The following is a 12552-nucleotide window of genomic DNA, read 5'->3' on the forward strand; positions in this document are numbered from 1 at the left end:
GCATTCTTATGGTTGTAGCTGACAGAAATCCAGTTCAAACAGGTCTCAGCATGAATGTTTGGAAGAATCATTAACATCAAGGTGTTAATAGTCATAGTTTCATGTGACGGGAAAATTCGGGGGTTGATCCTGTCAACAAACACAGCTGGACCCAAGAAGTCAGCCATGTCACCAGGACTCTCTCTTCCCTCCTCCCCGCAGTGCTTTCTTCTGCAACAGGGTCACTGCAGGCCGACTCTCCGGGGAGCGCGTGGCCTCCAGCAGCTCCTGTCCTATATCCTACCTCCTTGGCACCCCGGCAGGAAGAGGACACTCCTTCCCACCAATTCAGCCCAAGTTCAAGAGTTTACTTCTGTTGGGTCCACATGACTGAACTAATCACCATGGCCAAAGGAAAGGACTATTCTGATTCGACATGCTCAAGTGCCAGGCCTGGCCCTGGGACTGGGCCGCGGGATCAGCCCCACCTGAGCCCGAGAGGGTGCGTGAGTAGTGAGCAGGAGAGCAGCGACTCCCAGAGGGAAAATTATGGTGCTTTTGCCAAAAGAAGGGGAGTGGGAGCTGAGCAGGAAACACCAACAGTGTCACTTTGGAGACAAAGCAGGGTCATTGTTTTTCCCCCAGTAGAGGCGATAGATCATACTGAGCCAAACTGACTTTCTTTTCCTGTGTCTCCCAGATGAGAACTAGGAGGTTTCGTGAGGGTGTTGAAAGGCACGGTGCTGCCTGATGGAAACTTCTGTAACGACAGAGCACTCGTCTCTGGGCCGCCCAGCACCGGAGCCACGAGCCACCATGTTGCTGTCAAGCATGTGAAAGCGTCTGGTGGGACCAGGAAATGAAACATTAAATTTTCATTCCTTTTAATTCAAGTAGTCACATGAGGCTAATGGCTAGTGTTATTGGACAACACAGAATCAAAGCCTTCTGAATTCTTTTGTTAGCATTGTATAGAACCGTGAGGTCTTCAGTGCATCCTGACCTCAGGAAAAGAAAAAAAAAAAAACTTCTTGCCCTTGTGTGCCAGCGGGGAAACTTCCTGAGTCTCGGGGTTTTCCCTGAGCCCGGTGGGAAGTCTGCCCTGTGGCCATGGGGCTGGCAGTGAATGTGGTGCCCCGTAGTGAAGTAACTGAAACGTCACGGTGACTGTGCAATCCAGGGTCTTCCTTATCTCCAAAGCGCCCACAGTCTACGTGAAACAGGCATTTCCAATTCATAGGACAGCCCCTCTTGAGTCTGCTAGAAACGCAGGAGAAAGGGGTTTGAGTAACCCATGATCCTTTCAATTTGGTGTGTTCTGCACAAGTGAAGCATGTTTTCTGTGGTGGAACCAAGCCTGGCCTGGCCCGGTTTACCGGTGCAGCCCCATGGACCCCAGCCCCCCGGCAGGGCTCGCTAGCAGATGCTCAGAGGTAGTCACCAGCACAGCCTGTGAGGGTTATCTGGATTCTCACACAGACGGTGGCCTGCCGAGGAAGGAAAAGATGACAAAGGCTTCCACTGTCCCCGAGCAAGAGCGTTTGTTCGGTCCTGAGACAGAGAGTGGGAGGGTTGGGCCCAGTGGGGCTGGGAAGACTGTGAGGAAGGGTGGATGACTCCAGGTCAAAAGGTCAGGGGCTGAGATGGGGCAGGACGGGGAGAGTCGGCTGTAACAATGTCCAGTGTGAGGACCGGGCGCCTGAGGGCGCTCCCAGCTCCGGCTGTGCCAAAGGAGGCCCCCACCACCTGGGGCGAATGCAGCTCAGAGAGCGACTGTTCTCTGAGTAAGGCCCCGGTTTCAAATTCTTTTTCCTCTTTGTCAGCACAGAGGTGAGAAACTTTTCTCTTTCTTGCTTAGAGGGACAAGCTAACTGGCCGATCAGATCCCTCTAGATGGGAGATCAGTGGTTTAAAACAAGACTGCAAATTCCTAGTTCTCCCATTGAGATGAGAGGGACAGACGGGTTGTCTCTGTTTTTCCGCCTGGATCTGGTTGGGCTTCGCCCAGTGGAGTCTAAAGAAAGTGACACTCTGTAACTTCTGAGGCTGGTCTGAAACTTTGTCAGCTTTCATCTTCTTTGCTGGAACCCTCAGGCTTGGAGACCTGAGCTACCTCTTAAGAAGCCCGACTAGCCTGAGGTGACCATGCTGAAGAAGCCACACGTTGAAGCTTTGGTTGGGGGGCCTCAGAGGAGCTCAGCCCTCCGGGCACCCACAGCAAGGCGCCGTTCGTGAGCGTGGACCCTCTGGACCAAATGCCCACGAGCCGGATGCTCCTAGGTGACCCCTGTCAGCACCTCGTGGAGCAGAAGAATCACCCAGCCACGCCCTGCCCACATCGCTGACCCATAGGTCGTGCAACTTAATACAACGTAGTATGGTGGTTACTGTGTTTGGCCACTAGGTTTTGAGAGAGTTTCTCACACAGTGAGAGACAATGGAACCTGGAACAATGGGGAAATGATCACACAGGTTCTTGTTTTATCCTGTTTTGTTTCTGCTGTTTGCTGTTGTTTAAGCACAGTCGTCACACAGGTTCTTTTATCACTGCGCTCCGATGCCAGCCACAGGGGCTGAGTCAGGGAAGACTGGGTATGTGGTTCACTTCCTCAAGTGACACACTTCCTGCTTGGGTTTCAAGGTGTTTTGATTCATAACGTCAAGCTGATGGACAGAAACTGTCTCGTTTCTGGGGCTGGGAGCACACTGGGGCTGCCAAGCCGCACAGCTCCAGCACCCAGAGCGAGAGGGGCCCTGGGGTTGCAGCTCTGGGTGACGTCACAGAAAAATAGGCGTGTTGTTGTCACACTGCCTGGCTGGAATCCTGCTTAGACTGGTGAGCTCTGGACCCAGAGACAAGTGACTTACCTGTGATTAGCCTCAGTTTTCTCAGCTATCAGCCGGGGCTGCTGGTAATGCCTACTTCACTGAATGACTTGAAGAACCTATGCAAAAGGCATTTGTCACTTGGCATTTGTCACTTAGCATTTGAGGTCCCTTTCTCCATTTTGGGAATTCCTCTCTGTATCAGTCATGGAGGGTGGTAAGAAGGAGTCTTTGTCCCCTCTTTTGGAGTTGGGAGCCAGACTGTTGCCCTGCTGGGCTCCCTTACAGCTAAGGCGGCACGTCATAGGCCAGGCGACCCAGGCTCAGTCATTCAGGTGCTCTTGTCCCAGACTTTGAACCAGGAGCTGAGATACAAAGAAACCAAATGCAGAAGAACCCGTCTGGGAGGCTCAGCAGCGTAGCCACATCAGCGCCCAAAGGCAGCAGGGAGGGCAGGGGCCTGCCGCCGTGAGGAACACGCCAGGTCCCGTGGTACCCCCTGCCTCTGTCGGGCATCAGAGCCGGGCCCCACCAGCCTGGCTCTGGGCTGTGGTTTGGGTGGTGCTGCAGAGGGTAGAGACTTCCCTTGTCTCTTCCCCCTTCTGACTCTGCTTCCCTTCCTTCCCGGCGATTCTGTGTCTTCTTCATGTCCTGCCCTCAATTCCTTAACTGCTTAAATCTGCCCAAAGGGGTGTCTCTTGCTCCCAGCCTCGGAGCCTGACTGACACTCTGCTTGTGAAGGGAGCAGCGCTGCACGAGGCACAGACAACGGTGTCAGTGAAAGTCAGTCGATTTTCAGCCACGGCACAAAGGCAATCCAGTGGAGGAAGTGTTACAGGGTGCAGCCAAGAGGGGGGACCCCAAATAGGCATTTGAAATGGGGTCCAGAACTCAAGGTGTCCAGGAGATTTTAGGATGTTCTTCACCCCTTCCCCCACAGGTGTGATTTGGGGGAAGGGGCACACAGAGCAAGAGCATGCAGGGCAGCTTTGCAGCTAATCCATGGTGTGGTCATTTAGCATACCTATAGCCTTAGGCTGGTCGCTTAAATATGCTAAATAGCTATGGCCAGGCTCAAGGCCAGGGGGATAGAAAGGGATCTCCCCCCAAGATGGGACTGGGGGGCAGGTCCCCTGAGTTACAGCGCCTGCGTGGGAGCTGGGAGAAGATTGGCTCCATGACATGGGGTGACACCTGCCCAGACCCACGATGGTGACCAGAAAAGCTGGAGAAGACAGCAGATTGGGGGCAAGTGTGCCCAAGTGTAGGAGGAGTCGGAAATGGGGCTGCAGAAGAAGATTGGCGTGGGGGATTTACACCCAGACACAGCAGCCATTGAGGGAGAACCACGCAGCCTGGACAGAGTGGGGACTCCCCTTTCCCGCAGCCCTGAGAGAGGGAGAACCACGCGGCCTGGACAGAGTGGGGACTCTCCCTCCCCGCAGCCCTGAGAGAGAGAACCACGTGGCCTGACAGAGTGGAGACTCCCGTGACCCTGGGAGAGAGGACCACGCACCTTTGCCAGAGTGGGGACCCCCACAGCTTTAGAAGGGGAACCACCACCTGGTTTTAGCAGAAATCCTGGCGACTGAGCTGAGGGTGCCAGGAACCCAGGGAGGTCTCCCAGTCGAGATGGAGGACTAACTGGGAAGAACCAGAGGACTGCCTGAGCCGTGGACCTCTATTTCCTTTCCTGAGATACGGTACTCTGGACTGGGCAAAGGGGGAAGGAAGGAAGGACTGTGTCTGTTTGTGGGTGTTTTAAGGAACTTTAGGATTTTTGATAAAGACATTAGATCACTACTTTAAGTTTGTATAGCATTAAATAAACATTTCCTTTCCTTTTCACGAATCTCTGGCATTGAGAGACGTCTTTCCTCGGGTAGCGGACATAACGGACCCAGGGCCTTCTTTCAGTAATAGTATATCGTCCCAGGCCCCCGCCTTGTTTGTTCTGTAACAGAAGGACAGTCTTTCCCAACAAAGCCGGCTGGAACAGCTGGACACCCGTAAGGAAAACAAGAGCAAACAACCCTCCACCATACCTATCCTCTAAGCAAAAATTAACTTTAAGTAGGTCGCAGATCTGAATGTAAAACCTAAAACTATCAAACTTTCAGATGACTTTGAAGAAAATCTTCATGACTGGAATTAAGCAAAGCTTTCTTATATAGGACACAAAACCAAATGGTAAAGAAAAAAACCGAGACACCAGACTTCATCAATATTTAAAAGTTCTGCTCTTTCAAAGACACTGTTAGAAAAGTGAAAAGCCAAGAACCTACACAATGGAAGCAAATATTTGCAAAACACATATCTTATGAAGGCTTTGTACCCAGAGTAAATAGATAAAAACTCTCAAAAATCAATTTTAAAAAGAAATTCAATTTCATTGTAGGACAACCCCATTTAGAATGCTCAAGGACTGTCTGTTCCGCATTGAATTACCTTTGCTGCCAGTCAGCTGTCCATTTGCATTTGGGTCTATTTCTGGGCTCTGCGCTCCCGCATGGACCGCGGGCCCCTCCTCACGCCCGCAGCGCAGCGCGCAGCCTGGGGCGCCGCCGTCCGGTGACGTCCGGGAATCAGGTCGTGTTTGTTCTCCGACTCTGTTACTGTTTTACAGCTTGGTTTTCCGTACTTAAGGTCCTTTGCGTTTCCAGATGCATTTTTAAATTGGCCTCCAAATTTCTATAAATATCTACCAGCTTTTGACCCGAAGTGCATTGACTCTAGAGTTCATTTTGAGAAGAATTGACGCCTCAGCAGTAAACACTGAGTCTCTGAACCGTGAACGAGGCGTCTCTCCCTTTGCTTAGGTTTCCTTTCATTTCTCTCGGCTTTGTGGCCTTCAGTCTGCACGTCTTGCACATCTTTTGTCAGATGTATTGCTAAATATTTCTTACTTTTGATCCACCTCAAATGGCATTGGTTTTCAAAATCCCAATTGTTCACTGCCTGTGTATAGAAATGCAAATGATTTTTGTATAATCATCTGGCATCCTGCAACCTTGCTGAACTCGCTCCTCTAGTAGCATTTTTATAGATTCCACCAGATTTTTCTACACAGATGGTCACTGACAGACCTGGCCAGGCCTAGCAGGGATGGAACATCACCAGGTGAGAAACCTGTACCGTGGGAAACTGTAGCCGGGAAAACTGCCTGCCGACCCTGCCGAGGACAAACAGACGCCCGGCCAAGATTGGAGTGTGGGGCCGGCCGATCCGGCATAACCGGATGCGGCTTTAACTTGAGCCTGACAAGACCTGGCGGGAACAAGGGTCGGCAGAAACGGCACCCAGCAACCAGCTCCAGCCTCTCAGACTCGGACACCCCAACCAGTTACCCTTCGCGGGTGTTTGCGCTTAACAACCCGGCCCCAAGAACCACCGAGAGAGCGAGTCTTAGCCCCCTTGGTTGGCTCCGCTTTCCCTCTTGTCCCCGCGGACACACCCGCTCCTTAGCTCGCTGCGCCCCTCCGGTTTCTGGAGCGACTCCGACCTAACAGTCGTGTGGACTAAATTTTAGTTCTTCTTTTCTAATCTGAATGTATTTTATTTCTTTTCCTCGCCTCACCGAAGTGGCCACAGCCTCTGGTACCATGTTGAACAGAAACGGTGAGAGCAGACATCCTACACCTTGTCCCATATAGAAAAATGAACTCAAAGTGGTTGATAGACCTAAGTGTAAAAATATAAAGCTGTAAAGCTTCCTGAAGAAAGAGCAAATTTTTGTGACCTTGGGTTAAGCAAAAATTACTCAGCTATAACACCAAAAGTGTGAGCCATATAAAAAAAATGGTAAATTGGACTTTGTCAAAATTTAAAACATCGGCTCTTTGAGTGACACTGTTAAGAGAATGAAAACACAAACTACAGACTGGGAGAAAATATTCGGGAATCACACAGGGTCTGGCACAGATAACGCCCCTTTTTATCACAGACTCTTTTATTATAAAATCATAAGCATGTAATTCTGTAACATAACAATATCACACTCAAGCACACCATATGACACTTTAGGTGACATATGGTCAAATTAAAACTATAAATTATTATACCCATGTTTTTACCCTACCAACCACCCTCAAGCAGGCCTTACTTCTGCTGGACTCCAAATATCTGATGAAGAACTTGTATCCACAATATATAAAGAACTTTCAAAACTCAGTATTAAGAAAACAAACAACTCAATTTGAAACCGGGCAGGTGATTTGAGCAGACATTTCTCCAAATGAGACCTAAATGGAAAACAAACAGCTGAACAGATGCTCCCCATCACTCATCATCAAGGAAACACAGTTAAAGCCACAGCAAGACACCAGAACACACCTATTAGAGGAACTGAATGAAAAAGACCTACTGTGCTGGGTTGAGTAGTGTCGTTCAAAAATTCCTGCCTACTGACACCTCAGAACGTGACCGTATTTGGAAATAAGGTCTTTGCAGATGTTAGCTAGTTCAGGCAAGGTGCTGCTGGATTAGGGTAGCCTTGTGAAGACACAGCGGCACACAGAGGCAAACGCCTGCGAAGACAGAGACCGAGCTCAGGGTGAGGTATCTGTAAGCCAAGGAAGGTCTGGGGCCACCGGAAACTGGAAAAGGCAAGAGAGCATTGTCCCCGAAAGCCTTCCAAGGAACCAGCCCTGCTGGCACCCTGGTTTTGGACTTCCGGCCTCCAGCACTGTGAGCGAATACACTGTTGTGAGTTGAGCCCCTCAGCTCAGGGCAGTCTGCTTCTGCAGCCCTTGAACTCTAATGTCATGACCACTCCAAACACTGGCGAGGCTGCAGAGCAATGGGAACCTCACACCTGCTGACCAGAGTGTAACGCAGTGCACCCCCATCAGAAACAGTCCGACAGTCTCTTAAAACATTAAACACACTGTTGCAAAAGGTGAATCAAATACCTCACGATGTCACTCATATGTGGAATCTGATGAACAAACTGAACTAACAAAGAAAGCAGAGACAGACTCATAGCTGGAGAGCAGGATGGAGAGCAGACTTACAGATGGACAGACTCATAGCTAACAGGTTGGTGCGGGGAGGCTAGGGGTGGGGGGATGAAGCAAAAGGGAGAAGGGACTCATGGACATGGACAAGTGTGGTGATTGTAGGGAGGAAAGGGTGTAAGGGGACTAAATGGTAATGGAAAAAAATACAATGAAAAAACTTTTTAAGTTAAGCCCTGGCTGGCGTAGCTCAGTGGATTGAGCGAGGGCTGCGAACCAAAGTGTCACAGGTTAGATTCCCAGTCAGGGCACATGCCTGGGTTGCAGGCCATGACCCCCAGCAACCGCACATTGATGTTTCTCTCTCTCTTTCTCCCTCCCTTCTCTCTCTAAAAATAAATAAATAAAATCTTTAAAAAAAAAACTTTTTAAGTTAAACACACAGCTGCCATATGATCCAGCGGTTCTGCTCCTCAGTGACGACCCCAGGGAGAAGAGAGCAGTGGGGAGGAGAATAAAGCCCCCCAGAGAGGCCCCGCCCTCACCCCAGAGCCTGGAACACATTACATTACAGGGCAAAAGGAACTTTGCAGGTGATTAAGTTGCAGATCTTGAGATGGGGAGACTGTCCTGGGTTATCTGGGTGGCCTGATGTAATTACAGGGGTCACTGCCCTTGGAAGAGAAGGGCAAAAGAGCAGCAGAGTGAGGCCACTTGACTGGCCATCACTGCCTTTGAAGATGGAGGAAGGACCCTGAGCCAAAAAACTCAGGTGGCTCCTAGAAGCTGGAAAAGGCAAGGACACCCCTACCCCCACCCCCAACAGCCTCTAGAAGGAATGCAGATGTGCTGACAGCATGATTCTGGCCCAGTGAGAACCATTCAGGGACTTCTGACCCCGGAACCACAGCATAATCTGTGCTGCTTTAAGTTGCTACACTGGTGGTAGTTCGTTACAGCAACTACAGGAAACTATAATATTAAACACACAGGGGCCGGTGGAAGTAAGGCCTGCTTGAGTGTGGTTGGTAAGGTTATAACATGGGTGTAATAATTTATAGTTCTAATTTGACCATTTCACCCAAAATGTCATATGGTGTGCTTGAGTGTGATATTGTTATGTTACAGGATTGCATGCTTATGAAATAAAAGGTTTTGTAGTAAAAAGGTCATTATCTGTGCCAGACCCTGTATATCCATGCAAAGACTTTTGTGCCGATGTCCATAGCTTTCTTTGTAACAGCCAAACATCCATCAGCAGGTGGATGAATAAACACACTATGGACGGCCATGCAATGGGACCCTCCTACGCACCATGCACAGTGTCACTCCCCTTACATGGCATTCTGGAAAAGGCAGAGCTAGAGGGAGAGAAGGTAAAAGAGGGATTTCAGCGGCTGTGGTGAGTAAGGGAAATGACTACAAAGGGGTACAAGAGAACTTTGGGGGGTGATAGAAGTTCCACACTTAAATTGTAGTGGTAGTTACACAATTGTAGGCATTCGTTAGAACTTACAGAACTGTACCCCTAGAAGGGTGAATTTTACTATAAACTGTACCTAGATAAATTTGACTTAGTAAAAGAAGAGGTGAGGGTGAAAAGAGAGAGAGAGAGGAAGGGAGGGAGGGAGGGAGGGAGGGAGGGAGGAAGGAAGGGCCCTAACTGGTGTGGCTCATTTGGTTGAGCCTTGTTCCACAAAGCAAAAGGTCATGGTTTGATCCCTGGTCAGGGCACATGCCTGAGTGGCAGGCTAGTTCCCGATTAGGGGGTGCTTAAGGAGCAACACATTGATGTTTCTCTCTCTCTCTTTCTCCCTCCCTACCCCTCTCTCTAAAAACAAATAAATAAAATCCAGAAAGAAAGAATGAGAGGGAGGGAGGGAGGGAGGGAGGACACCAGGAGGGTCTAAGGCAGTACCTTATAGAAATACCAAGGAGACAAAAGCCCCTTAGAAGGATCCAAAAGCCATGCCTCACAAATACTTCCTATTATGCAATAAGGCTTCTAAGAATCTGAAAGGCATTGTTCCACTGTAGCCTTAATAGGAGCCCAAGATAGAGAAGAGAGCTTATGTTGAAGAGATTTGTTATTTTGACTTTAATGGTGTGAACCTCAATAAGATTCGCAGAAAACCCACAAAGCTTTAACAGAATGGTTCGATGAAAGCAGTGCCAGCTGGGACTAGAAGGAACAGAGATGGCAGTAAATGAAGTGAGGCCTTTGAGTCCCCAAACTCCTAAGGATAGGAAGCGAGCTAAGGAAACTGCTCAGCTGCAGCCAGGCAACTTTTAGAGGGAAAAGGATGGCTCAGAGTCATATCCAGGGAGCAGTACTGGCTCCTCACCAAGAAAACTGGCAACACTTTCTGACTTTGGTTCAGCTGGATTCAGAATTGCTTGTCAGCCAGTGACTGCTGCATAGTTCCCGTTCCCTCCTTCTTCGAACGGGGAATGTCCGTGTCAATTGTCCTCTGCCTGTCCCCCCAGGGTGTGCTGCACGTGAGAGGCAGACAACTTGCTCTTTAGTTCACAAGTCTTCAGGTCAAGAAGAAAAGCACTCAAGGAGCTGTACCCAAGGCATTGTATCTGAGAAGCCTCGTCTGTACATGGACCTGATTTAAATAACCCCCTGAGTTTCTATATGAGCCTGATCCTGTAACCATTATGGTGTAATGGGATAAGACTTTTGGGAGGCCTTGAAGTGGTGTATTTTGCCTTTGAGAGGGATGTAAACTGCAGCCAGAGAGCAGACTTGGAAGAGTGTATTTTCCCAAAATGGTTGCAACAATATTTCCCATTTCATTAGTTCTTCTAGGACTTTGCAACGTTTCCATCAAAAGGTGGAATTTATGACCCATCCCCTTGAACTTCAGTTGACCTTTCTGACTGCCTGGATCCTATTGAGTATAGCAACAGTGTGACTTCTGAGGCTAAGCCTCAAAAATACTCTTGAAACCCAGCCACCGTAGTAAGAGGAAGCCCAAGCAGCTCTTGAAGAGGTTCACATGGAGAGGAACCAGAGTCCTCACTCTAGTGCCCCAGCTGAGCTCCTTGCCAACAGTTGGCACCAAGACGCCAGCCACTCTTAGAAGTGGACCTTCCCATCCCCGGGTAAGCGGCCTCAGCTGTCCTGGAGCAGAGACAAGCCGGCCCCACCGAGTCCTGTCCAAATTGCTGATGCATGAGCCGAATAAATGATTATTGTGTTTTCAAGCCACTAAGTTATGGGTGGTTTGCTTCACTGGAATGAGTAAACAGTGCCCCTACCTAGAGATATTTTGAAATAATATAAAAATGATCCCAGAGCCAAAACAATAAAGATTAATAAATATTTAATGTAAATTAAGTGCATTTATTTTTGTATTTTTGTATTTTAAAAAATTTTTATTTTATTAATTATGCTATTACAGTTGTCCCATTCCCCCCTTTATTCCCCTCCACCCTGCACACCCTCTCCCAACCACATTCCCCCCCTTTAGTTCATGTCCATGTGTTGTAAGTCCTTTAGCTTCTACGTTTCCCATGCTATTCTTGCCTTCCCCCTATTTTCTACCTACCATCTATGCTACTTATTCTCCGTACCTTTTCCCCCTCTCTCCTCCTCCCACTTCCCTGTTGCTAGCCCTCCATGTGCCCTCCATTTCTGTGGTTCTGTTCCTGTTCTAGTTGTTTGCTTAGTTGGTTTTTGTTTTTGTTTTAGGTGTGGTTGTTAATTGTGAGTTTGCTGTCATTTTACTATGCATGTTCTTTTATCTTCTTTTTCTTAGACAAGTCCCTTTAACATTTCATATAATAAGGGCTTGGTGATAATGTACTCCTTTAACTTGACCTTATTGGAGAAGTACTTTACCGTCCCTTCCATCCTAAATGACAGCTTTGCTGGATAGAGCAATCTGGTATGTAGGTCCTTGCCTTTCATGACCTGGAATACTTCCTTCCAGCCCCTCCTTGCCTGTAAGGTCTCTTTTGAGAAATCAGCTGACAGTCTGATGGGAACTCCTTTGTAGGTGACTGTTCCCTTATCTCTTACTGCTTCTAGAATTCTCTCCTTAATTTTAATCTTGGGTAATGTAATTATGATGTGCCTTGGTGTGTTCCTCCTTGGGTCCAACTTCTTTGGGACTCTCTGAGCTTCCTGGACTTCCTGGAAGTCTATTTCCTTTGCCAGATTGGGGAAGTTCTCCTTCATTATTTGTTCAAACAACTTTTCCACTTGTTGCTCTTCCTCTTCCCCTTCTGGTACCCCTATAATTTGGGTGTTGGAACATTTAAAGATGTCCTGGAGGTTCCTAAGCCTCTCCTCATTTTTTTGAATTCTTATTTCTTCATTCTTTTCTGTTTGGTTGTTTCTTTCTTCCTTCTGGTCCACACGTTGATTTGAGTCCCAGTTTTCTTCCCATCACTATTGGTTCCCTGTGCATTTTCCTTCATTTCACTTAGTGTAGCTTTCATTTTTTCATCTAATTTGCAACCAAAATCAACCAATTCTGTTAGCATCCTGATCACCAGTGCTTTGAACTGTGCATCTGATAGGTTGGCAATCTCTTCATCACTTAAAAGTATTTGCTCTGGAGCTTTAATCTGTTCTTCCGTTTGGGCCTTTTTTTTTTTTTTTTTTTTGGTCTTGTAGATCCTGTTGTGCATGAAGGGCAGAGCCTTAGGTGTTCAACAGGGCGAGGCAACCCAGTCGCTGGGTTATGACACTGTCTGTGGGGGAGGGGTCTGAGAGGGAAAATGGCATTTGCTCCACTCTCTCAGATTTCAGTCACTTCCCCCACTTCTCACAAGCAAA

This window comes from Phyllostomus hastatus, unplaced genomic scaffold (genome assembly GCF_019186645.2).
Source record: "Phyllostomus hastatus isolate PE091 unplaced genomic scaffold, TTU_PhHast_1.1 phas_contig_159, whole genome shotgun sequence".
Taxonomy (NCBI): domain Eukaryota; kingdom Metazoa; phylum Chordata; class Mammalia; order Chiroptera; family Phyllostomidae; genus Phyllostomus; species Phyllostomus hastatus.